This window comes from Struthio camelus, chromosome 4 (assembly GCF_040807025.1).
Source record: "Struthio camelus isolate bStrCam1 chromosome 4, bStrCam1.hap1, whole genome shotgun sequence".
Lineage (NCBI taxonomy): Eukaryota > Metazoa > Chordata > Aves > Struthioniformes > Struthionidae > Struthio > Struthio camelus.
In genome coordinates, this window is record NC_090945.1 from 73,516,273 (window position 1) to 73,531,097 (window position 14,825).

The following is a 14,825-nucleotide window of genomic DNA, read 5'->3' on the forward strand; positions in this document are numbered from 1 at the left end:
CCCTGAACACACCAGCAGTTACATAGGGAACATTCTCTGTTGCTCTGAAATAATACATTGAAACAAACTGTTCTGCAATTGATTAAGTGGCTAAGCGTATCTGAAGCCTTGGATCAATCACAAGAACTGTTTACTGCTCATGTGTAACACTCTCATGTCGTTTGAACACAAGCCCAGCCACACAGCACTATTATCTGCAGCCCACAGGTGTGCCTGGTGGTCCTAGCATGAGAAAAATGGCAAGTTATAAATGGATTAGGAGAAGCGGGAGGTTAAAGAAACAGGTTGTCAGGATTTCATGGGAAGGATGTCCAGATAAGCATCTTTCTCATTTACAATTACCCATGCAGTAAAACCATGCCATAAGCAGTGATATAACATCCCTGAACTTTGCTGTAACACATCAGAGGACAATATCTTTCTCTCCTGAGCTTTTTGTAATGCAGTGGTATTTCCTGTCTTGATGTCCTTGAACACTGGTATGTCATTTACACGAGGGGAGTTAGAGAATTAGTCAGAAGTTCACTGATCATTGATTATTAATACTCAGATTTTAATAGTCTCAGCATCATGACTGACATTTCTGAACATATATACATTTTCACAGCTTACTTAATAAACCTTGCTACTGTATTAACATATGGTAACAATGCTAACACAGAATGTGTTAACATGTTATAATCATATGAAAATTGTATTGGTATGTGAAAAAATAAGTATAGTTCCTAGGACATCACTTTCCTAAATACTTCTTGTATATAGGCAAATATTGTTTCCTTTTCCTTAATGATAACACTGAGATTTATTGATCATATTGGAAAAAAAAAGATCAGTTTGTTCCTCCACAGGATAACAAACCCTGATAGTGAGATATGCAGGCAGTACATGTAATTTCATTTATAGTACATGTAATTTCATTTATGTCTTCTTAAGTATTGGGGAAATTATTCATTTTACTGGGTTTCTCTCTCTAATCAAGCGATGAATTAGAACCTCCAGAAAAAAATATTTCTGATGATCCCATAATAGGTGCCATACTACATGGTGCGTGTGTCTGATAAAGAATTCAGAGCTGAATAGCATCTTTTCTTTAACATCTATAAAGCCAAGAAAGATGGACTCTATTTACACTCTGGATCTGATTATATAGCACTGCTCAGTTTTCTAGAACTGCTCACTTTTTTGAAGTAACAAAGAAAAAAAAATTCAGCATTAGCTAGCGTATTCTTCTTAGTGATAATACATAAAGAGACCACAAGACTCAGAACACGTCTAATCATTGCTTTAGAAAACAGCATTAAACTTTCAAGTGAGAAATAACAGCATAAAATTCTATGAGAATCTTCCTTTCCTCTTAAACGGAAATTCTTCATATTATAACCCTTAGTTTATTAAGAACTGTGTTCTAACTGGACAGATGCATACTGTTCTGCTGACTAAGAGATGAAATTGTAGCTTTAGCTGCCACAGAGGCAGACATAGCTACAGCCTCATACACTGTCTTCCTGCAACCCTGCAAGTTTATCTAAAAAATGCATGTGGGACTCTGGAGAAATATACTGTCTCGGTATAGTCTGCTGCAGACCCTGCTTCTCATCCTGTCTTGGCATAACTTGGTGAAAAAGGAACAGAACTTGGTCAAAAGTGTCCCCTCTTCCTATAGAATCTTTAGTCTTTACACCTATATGGGATCAATGATAAATAAATCATATTCAGAGCAGGCTAGATGAGAGACAGTGGAAAACCTGGAGACATGCTTGCTTCATTCCACAAAAACTTTCAACAAAAGTCTTTCGAAAAAATCATCATTTACCAGCTTGCTGGTTATATCCAGCACTCTCCTTGCAGCAGTGCAAATGCCATGAGCTAGAACAAAACTTCCCCGGTGCAGGGGCAAATCCTGCCACAGTGCTCCTAGTACATGCAATTTTGCACCTATTTTTGCTAAGTTGTATCGCACATTTTACAACAGAATCATCAGACAGAAAGTGTGAAAGTCCAGAGGGAGTCAGAATAAGACAGCGACTGGGATCCAAGTTTTCTTTCTCCCAGATGAGCAACCTGAGTTGCAAACTCACAGGGTCAGACTCCCTCTCTCTGCTCTAAAGGACTATTGTATTCCTGGCTGCTGTGTCCTCCTCCTCCTCCTCCCCCCCCCGCAAAATCCCATCTTATAGTTTGGTGGTTTGGGCTGTGTCCTGACATGTAGGAACCGTGGGTCCAAAACCCCATTGGCTGAGGAAGACTCAGGTTTCCCACTTCTTGAACAAGTGATCTCCCCAAGCTTTTCTGATAATTTGTATTAATTATGATAATTCAGCAAAAGCTCAATGACAGCACCCCCACCAAGAGAAGCAAGAGCTCAGACACAACCATTGCCTTACCCTCACTAGTAGCAGACCAATTAGCTAGCGCTTGGTGGCCCCTTCCTCAGAACAGAGACTTTCTGGGTCGGTGTCCAGGCATACAGTTTCTCTTGACTCGACCACGTAAGGAAATGTAGGTATCTAAGGTTGGTGTCCCATACAGTCTTGCTAGTACCAGATTTCTAGGTTTCAAAGAGCATAACTCTCAAATTAATGATCCACAATAACTAACCTGAATCTTGCCCCTTGACATTATACCAATGTATTTTGAACTAAAATTAGATCCAGTCATGTAAAACCAGCTCATGTTTTGCAAAATTCTGTGACATTTCCTGCGATACTTCAGCCCTGTGTTTCACTTTACATCACAACACACAAAGGAAAATGCACCTGATGCTCTGCATTTGTTCCCAAATGTACAAACGTGCCACCTTTCACGATTCCCCACTTAATATGAGTTGCATTTACAACTATATTTCACAATCTCCACCACTATTTTAGAGTTAAAAATAATTAAAATTATAAAGTTTTTAATTTAAAATATGCATACATTTAATATACAAAATTATACAAATTATACATTTAACTAACATAGAAAAATACATCTTGTTAACAAGATAGAATGTCAACTTATCTTACATAATTTAAGTGAGAGTTACAAATCTGTGATAATCATCAAGTAGACTTTGTGACTGCATTACAGTTCTGTATGCTCCCTAGTTACACTGAAAATTAATACATATGTACATTTGATATCTGTGACAAGTATCTTAAAGTGAAAGTCGTTGCTGAAAAGTTAACCATAAGGTTTTAATGGACTAGCTCAAGAGTGGCATCTTTCATATTACTGAAACATTATCAGTTATCTTCTCTACCTTGACACCCAGTTGCAGGGCAGTCATGGGTAAGAGTTGAAACTTTTTGCACTTATTTACAAAAACAAAACAAAACAAAACAAAACCCAGCTGGTTCATCTAATTAATAAGTATCAAACCATAAACCCCAAGCATTTTGTGCGCTCTTTGGCACTTCTTCAGATGGATCCCACTTTATGACCCTAACAACTGCTCTTCGTGACTTCTGGCTAGCATCACACTGTTGGCTGTTCGAAAGAACTAAATAGCTGCGCAGCACTAGAGCTCAAAAGCCAAGACCTGCACATATTATACATCCCAGATTTTTCATTAATACCAAAGGAGGTGAGGAAATATCTTTTTTCCAGTCAAACAAATGTGTGTAGTAAGTCTTATTTACATGATTACTTTTTCAAAGTTCCAAACAAAAGAGAGAAGCTTAATTTATAAACAAGTTACAAAAATCTGTTCCATGCTGAGTCTTGTCTTGCATATTGTGAGGCATGGAATGATTTTCTTTTAATTATTTACATGTTCTTTAAAACTAGTTTCTTATCACAGACAGCAAAGCGGAAGACCACCACTACATCCACTTTCAAATCCTCACCTTTTTTTTCTTTTTTTTCGGTTCTATACCAATAAATTGCTCTTAATTACTAAAAGATAAAATTTACCCACGAGCCAAGGGCCTATTCAGCCTTACCTAAGATCTGCGTAGGATCCTAAATGAGTGCATGAATTGCCTCACACATGCTTTTTGCACAGGATTGGTTTTCACCTGTTACTACATTTTCCTTCTTTTTTTAAAGAAAGATAAAACCACAATTTAGAGGGCAGAGAAATGCGGTTGCTCAGAATCCACTAGTGCACATTGCGCAGTAACCTCTCACACTGGAATTTACATTTGCATATTCATATTCCCCTAGCAAGAGTCTATGTTATATAGAGAAGCATTAGTGAATGGAGATTTATACCACAGATCCCAGTGACTCTAAATCAAGGCAGGCTTCCACAACTGCTAATCTCTGTTTTCCCCTCTCTTATGTGCATAGAAAATGTTAAAGAGAGCATGATGCTTAGGTATCATGTGAACATTTTGTAAGCCAATTAGGAGAAAGCATGAAATCTTAGTCCCAGGGAAGCTAGTGGAAATTTGCCAGTCATTTCAGAGGTACAAGTATTTCATCTAGAACATTTAAATTTCATCTTTTTTTTTTTTAATTTTACCTCGAACTTGCAACATTCCTAGTTCTCAAATAATGATTTATGCATGGATTCCAGTGGTAGAACCTCAGTTATCTACATTTTTAAGTCATGTTCTATATAAGAAACATTATACTCTCTTTCCTAAGATTAGTGCAGGGACAGAAATTCCTGTCCATAATCCCACGGCTACTGATTTCTAATGCAAATATGTTTGGAGCCAAAGGCACAATGTATTTTAAAGGAATTCTGCTGAAGCAGGAAAGAGGTTTGAACAAGTTTCTGTAATCCTAAGGTCTGTTCCTCCTCTGCCTCCTTAAGGCACTAAAGGATTTCCAAAGGATTAGCAGCAAAACCCAGCATGCACATGTGCCTCCTCCCTCCACCACACAACCATGCTAAATTCAAATACTAAAATCCTTCATCTACAAGTTACTAATACAGGTAGACTTATGAAATAGAGATCAGAGTTTCCACGTTTTGAAAGGCCACAAGGACAAACATCAACTGTGCCTTAGCAGGAGGTTTATCTTGGGAACTCTACCACGTATGTGCAATATTTCCCGGCCAACTGTATTACTCTGAATGTAACGTGATTATCATGCAGTGAGTCAATCTCTGTACTTCCAGCATTTGCCATCCACAGTGGTGCGAACAAGAGAGTTTGGGCTTTCCAGGTTGCATAGGGAGCTGTGGAATCACCGTAAGCCATATTTTCAATATCCTGCCATGCTTTATACAGTAGAGTATATGGAAATAAGTGAACCGAGAAAAAAATAATTTCACATATAACACTGCCTGTTTTGTACACCCAGGGTGACAGAAGAAGGTTGTATTTACATAAGCAGAATTTATAGCAGCATCTTAATGTTAACTGCAATAAATTTGGTCAAAGCAATACTGTTCATATAAAGCAATTGAAACAAAGTGCCCAATTTTGCATTCTGAAAAACAGCTTAACATGAAACAGTGATACAAGTAAAACAGCCCCTGAAAATCAGCATGTTTACCATAGATAACATATCTAAACAAGTTAACTCTGCTTAATGAAAGAAAACTGAACAGACTGTATAACAACTAGGGAAGACTTTTCTCCTCACCATAAGGCAACTAGAAAATAATAGCTAGGCTCTCTGTCTCAGCTAACAACAATCTGACATTAAAAGCTTTACTGCTTTATTACTGTGATTTGAGGTGAAGCTGGGATTTTAATTCCCCATCCTCAACCACATGAAATGTATCCACCGGTCTATCAATTTAATTAATAAACAGAATTTTCCAGTATTGGTAAAACCATTTCCATACTAGGAGATGGCTAAATTTAGGGGAGATCAATGCTGTACGAAACACAAAGAGAATGAAGCACGTTTTATATTCCTTACGTTAATCATTTCGGAACCAAATGGCAGAACGCCCAAGATGTTACAAAATGGACAAGTTCATTACCAGCATTTATAATTCATGGTGGGAGATTATGCATAAATACTAGGAAAGAGGCATGATATATTCATTGATCACTTTACTTGAAGGTAAGAAGTAGGGTTTAATTGCATGTGTGTTGTAGAAATGATATGTTTTCAGGTGGATAGTACGCAAATGCAGAGAAACCTACATATATGTCATCGCTTTATTTTAAGAACTTGCAGATAAGCTTCAAGTGTTTCCATGCCAACATGTCATCTTGTTACTAATCATAATCTAGAAATGCACTTTACATAAATCTGACTTGGGATTCCACAATTTATTATTCTTCTGCCTCCTTTCAAAGGATATTTGGAATTACTGGCAGACTAAGCACTGTAAAGAGCAGCACGTTCTAGCAATTAGTTCATTTAAATAAACAAATTAAAAAAAGAGTAAATGCAAGTTGCAAAATAGTTATCAAAACTGGAAGTGCATTACACTGTAAGGGATAGTTTGGGAAAGTAGTTGCTCCCATTCCAAACAGCAGGAGCAATGCCACTGACTTCAATAGGGCTGTGTGCAAGCTTTTAGTTAAAGAAGGACTGTGCATATCCATATGACCTCTTATGCATAAGTTTTGTGCCTCTCTTCACATCTCCCTGCATTCACAAATAGGTACTCAGGTATGAATAGCAGGGGTTGTGGGTTCATAAATCTATGCTGCACATTGTGGTTGCATATATGTGTGCATCACATGATTTGTTACCAGCCTGCGTGTACAAAAGCACCTCTTTCAGAAAAAGCACATATGCATGGGAATACCTTATCTGAAAGCTAAATTCAGTGTGAACTATTCATGTGAATGAAATAATCAATCTAGAGTATTAGGACACAGTCCTTTGATGTTTCAAGTGCCTCTCAGTGCACACTAAGTGCATCCTCAGCTCCTACTTCCCCTTGTAAAATGCAGTTCTACCCTATTTCCTTGGGATAGCTTGTACCCTCAAGTACCACATCCTCAGAAACACTGAACATCTGAGCTCAGATCAAAGCCAGCACCTCTTTCAGGAATGCTCGAAGCCATATAAAGGTATAGCCATTACATACCCACATAAACAAAGAATGAGATTTGTGTTAAACTTGATAATTCCTTTAAAATGCAAGTACTGAGATTCTAAGGAAACAAAACAGAAAGAAACTCAAACCATACACTGGCTTGGCTCATGTCACCAGCTTCCATGAGAAGATGTGGCTAAGTCATTGCCGCTGATAAGCTGGTGCAGGTTTTCAGCTTTTCCCATAATGAAGCAGCTGTGGCAACCATCAGGGCAAAAGCACCCTTCATCATTCCTTCAGAGTGGTGTTGCTTCTTCTCTGTGCCTGATACATTCTTCCCTGGATAAGTGGAAGGAGAAAATATAAAGTGACTAAAACATGAAATAAGTATTTGGATTTCCACAATTTAAAGAATCATTATTCATTCAAGGCCAAAATAAAGCTTCTGAAAAGCAGTGAGCCTTAGTGCTCCCTTACAAACATTAACGTAATGTCCATGTTGAGAGAACACAATATAGAAACTTAATTGTTCTACATGCATTAGTATAGTAGTAGTGCTTAATTGTTCTCCTGTGATTTACTAATTTTAAGATGAAGAACACATCCCATACTTTTCTCCTTTGCTATTCCTGCTTGTAAATCATCTCCTCTCATGCATTTATCAGTATGAGAATGAACATTTATTGCATTTTCCTAACACCACTTCATAATTCCCTTGGCAGGGATCACAGAAGTAGACTATGGTATGTTGATGGTTCTTGAATAAAGCTCATCCCAGGGATGATAGCCATCACAAATCCAGCCTTCCAGGTAACTCCTATTTCTATGCCTCTTCTCACAGCAATATTCATCTTTTGAATTCTTCTTCATATATTCAGTTTCAAAGCCTGCAAAACAGTGTATCTGGTTTTGAAATGTCCATAGGCCGTCATTATTATTGTTGTTGTTTTTAAATATCATCAGTGATACATTGCCTACATATTTAGCCCTGGCTAAACCTTGATGTCTGTTGGAGAAACACACATCTTAGTACATCAGGAGTATAGAAAATGATAATAATATATGAATTTCTTTTAATTACTATATCTTAATTATTATTAGAATAACAGGCTGGTGATCGTAATTAACTATCACTATTAAAATATGTTCCATTCACTGATATGCCCCTCAAAAAGAGAAAAAAAAATGAGAAAGACAAGAGCCTTTATAGCTTGTGCTTTCAGGCAGGCAACTTTTTCCAAGCATGAAGAACAGAACTGAAAAAATCTTGCAGAGCAAAGCAGAGTAATAAAGGGGAGATCACTGTTTTTTGGAGAAGTAGGTAGACAGGATATTGTAGGAAATAAAATCAGTGAGGTATGCAAGAGTCAGTAACTTAGCCAGGCAACCGCCAGTTGCACAAGAGCACATTTATGAGCCCAGTGATGAGAGGCATTTGGAGCCTTTCCACACTCTCTAGTTCAGATTTCCAGCTTGGATCAGAAGGTGGCAAATGTTCAGACTTGCTTCTGATTCAAAACAACACCAGAGGTTTTTTGCAGCCTTCTTAAGATGTTATAGCTTCTCTCTGCACCCTTTTTAGGCAGATCCAAACAAAACAGGTTTGGGAATCCCTTTTCTCTTCAAGGTCAAACAGAGCCCAGGCCACAGTGTAAACAAGCAGAGTCCATGGTAGTTCATTCTTGTCCCCAGACAATAAAGGGAAGGCTACTGATGTGCCCATAAGAAAACACAGTCTCTATGGACTACATTCTTGTACTAAAGTCCCTCTAGGCTAACTGCAATCTGAACAAGACCCAACAGCACACATTTGCAGCTCCTGCTAGCTACAGTTTCCAAGAACCATTTGCAGGACATCAGGCACTTTCCCTTTTATAATTAATATTATAAAGAGAAATGTGATATGGTAACATCAGAGGTGGTCTTGCAGTTTGGGATGATCTGAAATATGTTCTTGTCTCTACCCTTCCACTCATAACAAAGTCTCCCCCCTGCGATCTCATCACTGTTAGGGAGGATTGGAGGGGTGAGATCTCTCTGATCTCTCTCTCCTCAGGACCTCCTAAAACTTAGCATTATTTTAGAAGATAGAGACTTTACACTTTTCGTCCTCCAGTAGCTCACAAAAGGAGCCACCCATTGTTGACTGTATTTACTGGCTCTTTCAAACGGAAAAGAGTCCCAAAAATATCAGGTCTGAAAGCCAGTGGGACCAGAATAATGGAGCTTGATTCAAATTTCATTGATTCAATGATCAAACATTTTTTGCACTGTAGTGACCACATCTACTGCCATCCACCAATTTAAACTTAAACTAAGTTTCCAAAAAAGCAAGTTTCCTTTTTCCAAAATCAGGGATAAAGAATATTTGCTAGATGTACTGTAAAACATAGGAGCATTCACAAACTTAAAAGTTATTCTTCTGCAAATTCTTCCTTCAATTTTTATGCTTTTTCTTGAAATATTCACCAGTTACATTTCTTCTCTCATTTTTGTCTGATTCTTTGCCTTCCCTTTCACATTCTTTCCATCTCTGTCTGTCCTGGCTCCCTCCTATGTGACATTATTTATCCTTCCTTTTACTCTCTTCTTCAGGTCTTTCTGAACCCTTGTGCTCCTTACAATCTTATTTTCCTGGCACCTTTATCATCCATCTTTCTCTTATTCTTTTTCTCTACACCACTTTTCTAACTCTAAGTAACATGGCAACACTACTGAACTGTGTTGTAATTAGCTATAATCCCTCTCTTCTTTTCAGGAAGGAAGTCCATTTTATGAAATACTTAATGCCAGTAATAAAGGTCTTCATAATGTCATTTTACCAAAGAAAAATACTGACCAAACATTTACAGTCCTAAAGCACAAAGGTGCAGTTTCCAACTGTGCATCGCTGACTGAAACCCAGCTGAGTCTTTATCAATAGTCCTGCTATCCAAGAGCTGTAGCACGAGTATTTCTGGTGCTCAGAAATCTGTTAGCTTCCTGCTCTTTGCTAGGGCTAAAGCACACGCTCGAGCACTGGTGCAGAGACTGGGCCCAGGCTCCTTCACATCACAAGACAAGCAAAAATCTATTTCAGTCACTAACACAAAGAACTGCTAATGCAGAAGGTCATTAAACAGAAGCGATTTCTCCATAACATTGGAGTCTTAGAGAGACACTCATAAAATAAAAATGATAAGGTTGTGCCATGTGATACCTGAACCTCAGCAACATCTTGGGACACTGCAAGACAGATGCAAGGGAAGTTAAATCAAAAGTGAGAACTGTCACACTGGGCACAACAAAACCATTTACCTTACAGGTGTAACAGGAAGATAGGGATAGCTGGTGCTAAAGGGAAGCTAGAGAGCATCTTGTAAGCTGGAGACAATTTCCAGAGGAACATGGCCTTATAATACTAAGTCAGGACTGAACCATTTCCAACTTAACAAAAATCAGCGATCCACTTTCATGTTCTCACTTGACATTCTCCAAATCTTCTATAACCTCTGTGAACCACTTGCATTTATTTGTTCTAGGTGTTCCCAACCCTCCTCATCTATCCCTGTTCATTGCATGCTAAGTCTCAGGAAATTATAGGATCATAGGAAGGAACATCAGAAGGTCACTTAGTTCAAGCTCCTACTCAAAGCTGGGTCAGTTATGAGGTCAGATCAGGTTGCTCAGGGCTTCATCCAGTCAAGTCTTGATAATCTCCAAGGACAGAGACTGCAACCAACATTTCTGAGCAGCCTGCTCCATGTCTGACTGTCCTCATGGGAGGAAAAGTTTTTCTTATGTCCACTCGGAACCTCGCTATTGGGGGGCCCAAAATAGGATGCATTTTTCTAGAGGTGGGCTAATGAGTGCTGAGTGGAGGGAAATAATCACTTCCCTCAATCTATCAGCTCTGCTCCTGCTCATACAGCCCAGGATACTGTACAAAAACTAATAACATTTTGTTTCCTTCCTGTATTTCAAATACATTTTCTTTTGTCTCAAATAAGCCAAGTTTGCCCAGTATGCTGACAGGTAAAGGAAGTGATATAGTGATATTCACCAGCTTTCCAGTTTTTCTTTTTTATGTGCATTCAGATAAGGTGATGGGAGGAATGAAACAGATTAGAAGACATTTATTTTGCAGTAGGATAGTGCTATCAAGTCTGTATCTAAACTAACATTTTAAAGGAAATTCAAAGAACATCATTACAGCCAGGCAAGGACGTTATTATCACCTGGCCAATTTAACTTGTTCACACACCGATGATCTAAAGAATACAATGATAAAAATGGTACTGACCAGCCTGTACAAGCACTTCCATCTCCACTCATAATGATGAAACAGAAACAGTGCTCACCAACAGCATCTTCTAAATACATTTCTCCTCTTTAACTCCTCTATCCAGTTCAGTCACCCAGGAATCAGAGCGCCATGTTCACTGTCACGGTTACTGACTCTGTCCTTTGCCAGGCACATGGTATAACCCACCCTGCTCCCTCACTCAAATAGGTACAGCAGTAAAAGTTTTGCAAAAAAGTTTCAGAGTATGCATCAAGGTCAGAAGGAAACAAACCAACATAGAGATGCGTAAAATAAACAGCAGGGTTGGAAGAAGAAAAAAGCAGCAGCAGGCCTGTACACACATAGCTGTTCGTGCAGAATCTACAGCAACAAAGCAACCATTCCTAGACTCTCCACAGCATGTTCAAAGAATCCCTGTTTTGCAGGGGGGACCATTTGTTTCTTTGTTTGTTTGTTTGCTTTTTCAAATTAATGAATACACTCACAAGATTTCCAGCTAAAGAGGTCTTTCCATTGGGAAGACAAGGATGGAAAAAGAGAGACATTACTTTCTTCTAATTCTCTCAGAGAGGGCATGGAATATGGTGATACCTCTAAGACAGTCCATTGAAATGATGTCTGCTAAACTTTCCAAGTATCTGCGGTGGGTTTAGATAGTGAACCATCATTCAGGTGCAACTGCTTCACTCCTGTCTCTGACTATTCTCAGTCAAAACAGACTGGGAATATTTTCTGATAATAAATAGCACATAACATTGAAGATCTGAAGTCCCAAGTCCATAGTGAGTGCTTTATGCCTCTCCCCTGCTATGGTTATCCCATAATACCATTGCTTTGTATCATTAGAGGTATTTAAAGGGAAGAAATTCCAAAATCAAACATATTAATACATCTCTTTATACTCAACAAGAACATACATATTTTTGCTATTGTGAACAAATGTTTGAAGAAGGTGCTATAGAACAACGGAAAAGAGCTACTGCTGCAAAATGTAAGAGAATTACTCTGCTCTATCCCTGCCCGCACCAAGCACTGCATATTATCCTCACTTTGGTATCACTGAAGTTCAAATGCCTCCTACCACTATTCCTGAGCTACAGCAGAAAAAATGAGAGGAAAATGTCAGGTGTTAAGACTTATACTATTCTTCAGTACTTGATAATGAGGGAATGCATACTTTGTTTAGTCTAATATATTCATTAACATTTAGTAATCTTACCATTTATATTAATTATATGAAGTCAAATGTGTGGGTAGCATACATACCTTAGTAAAAAATTATCTATGTTAAATTATTTCATATATTTTCATAATACATCTTTATTTCATAATATAAACATCTTTGTTCAGAAAAAATTATGACAACCTACATACAGAAAAAACAGAAAAAAAGAAAATGACTGCAAGAAAGGAAATATTGCAAAGCTGCTTTTTTCATAATACACATGAGATCCCTTAGCATTTCTGGAAAGAAATGTTGCGTAACGAAGAGCCTACTGCTCTTTATGATGAAAACACTTGCTTTCCAAATTTCCATGCTTGAAACAAATTCAAAGAGTAGTCTGTATACTTTTCTCGTGAACGACTTGCTATTCATAAAGTTTATTTCTAATTGATAGATTCATGTTGTGAGATGTGAGAATCTCATTAAATTCTGAATGAAGATATATTGATCCCAATTACAACCAAAGGCCAGCAGAGCTTGCCTATATCTCACAGTAAAGCAAAACCTATGTCAGCTGCATCCTGGGGAACTGCATCCCCAGCAAAAAAAAAAAAAAAAAGCAGCTAACCAACTCTGGCTACTGAAAACTATAAAAGAGTATATTATCTCCTGTTAGAAAATGCAGTTATACTATTCTACATTTTAATGCTTTAAAAAGGTACTATATAGTAAATAGTATTATACATGTATCAATTTGACTGAACATTGTTGCTCTAGTTTTATACCAGTTTCTTTCTTATGAAACTTATATAGTAATTCTAGTGAAATGAATTCACGCAGGGTGGAACGAGGCTTGTTTTAATCATATTGTGTGCAAAAAAAATTAATTTCATAAACAGTTGAATCTACAGTATGATCAATATACAACATACAACTAGTGCTGCTATTTAATGCTATGGAACTCTTCAACAAAATGTTACACACTCGTTTTCTCTGTGTTCGGAGAAGAATAATTTTATAGTCTTAAGTAGGATTGGGTAAACACAATGAACAGGAAATGCAAATATAAATCTCATATGTGCATGAACAGATGAATTCACTGCTGTCCTGAGGGCCATGCTGGAAGTGGCCTAAAAAAATATTTATAAACAATATATTTGCTTTCAAAAATATGTTCTGATATAACATCCTTGCAAATACTTCTTGTTCTTATGCAAGACACCCAGCTTTGAGATGGAAATGCTTACGGAGGAATCCTGACGTCTAATCTCCTCTTCATCAAATATTCCAAAACTTTGCAGGCAGGCGGTAGTAATATATAAACTTAAGAGATCAGTCACCAACCCAGAATCTCGAAAACGCAGACAAAGCAAACCAGCTTGCCAATAAGCTTAGGGTGAAACACTGACATAAAGCAGCCCAATACTTTAAAATGGCAAATGAGGAAACCTCAAGGTCTGGTCACAGGTTGTTCAGAACACACCAAAAATGAAAACCCCCGCTGGAACCAACTTCATTTTTTAATGATAAACACTTCACTCAGTGCTATTCCTAACTCAAGAATGGCCCTATTCCAATTTAAAATAGGAAACAATTAAGACACCCTTGTATCCAAAGTATTTTTCACAGGAACCCCTTTACTTTACTGTTTCAATTTTCATGTACAGTCATCACTTCATTTATATACCCCAGGGCTTTTACTAGCCTTGAAAATCTAATGGCAGTTATTAAGTATGGACTCTTTTTTGTGCAAAGGTAAATTGAGGACATGAACCTAGTGTTATTTACATCTCTCCCACTGAGACAGCTATAATGGATTTAAGGGCTAATACAAATGAGTTAACCACATACTATAGAGACAATACCAGCATGATACCTCCAAATACAATATTAATATGCTACCTTGCAATAGCAAGCATTTTGGTTTTGAGAACCATCTCAGAACAATAACATGTCAGTACAATGAAAAAGCACATTTTAAAAGGATTATCTTTTAAAGTCAAGAACGGAGACAATCCCCATTATATGCATGTTTCACTGAGGTTAATGAAAAAAGTGAGCATTATCAAAAAATTACTAAGAGTAACAGCAGCAACAACCACAACAAATACTTCATATCTAACCTATTTCACTGCAAAGTCCCTGTGTGTTCGTGGTTTGTTAGCACCACGATGCCTCCAGTTGCAACAGGAACGTATGGCGTATCTTCCAGTGCTGAAAATGCAACAGCCAGGTTGACACACAATAACCCCCAAACAATTTGCAGTAGTAGGGAGCCCAGCTCAGTTACCTCCAGACCTTTCAGACCAATGGGCCACTGTTTTCCCTTGCAGGGAGTTCCTCACAGAGATACTCTAATATCAAATTCTTAATGATAAGGTTCTGCTAGCAATGTTTAATACAGTTTCACAGACCAGTTGTAGATCACCCCTGGAACAGCGGTATTTGTATCATGTAATAGCTATGAAGCTTGTAAAAATGTGCTTCATTTG

General features: G+C 37.8%; 1 protein-coding gene across 1 annotated transcript in view; it reads right to left on the reverse strand.

Annotated features, from left to right (window-relative positions):
* Positions 1 to 596: 596 nt before the first annotated feature.
* The window catches only part of C4H4orf50 (chromosome 4 C4orf50 homolog), an 82,860-nt gene continuing 68,631 nt past the window's right edge, over positions 597 to 14,825 (reverse strand). Inside the window, exon 19 of the mRNA XM_009686294.2 lies at positions 597 to 7,222. The gene's annotated coding sequence lies outside the window, so the exon portion shown is untranslated. The remainder of the gene's footprint in view (positions 7,223 to 14,825) is intronic.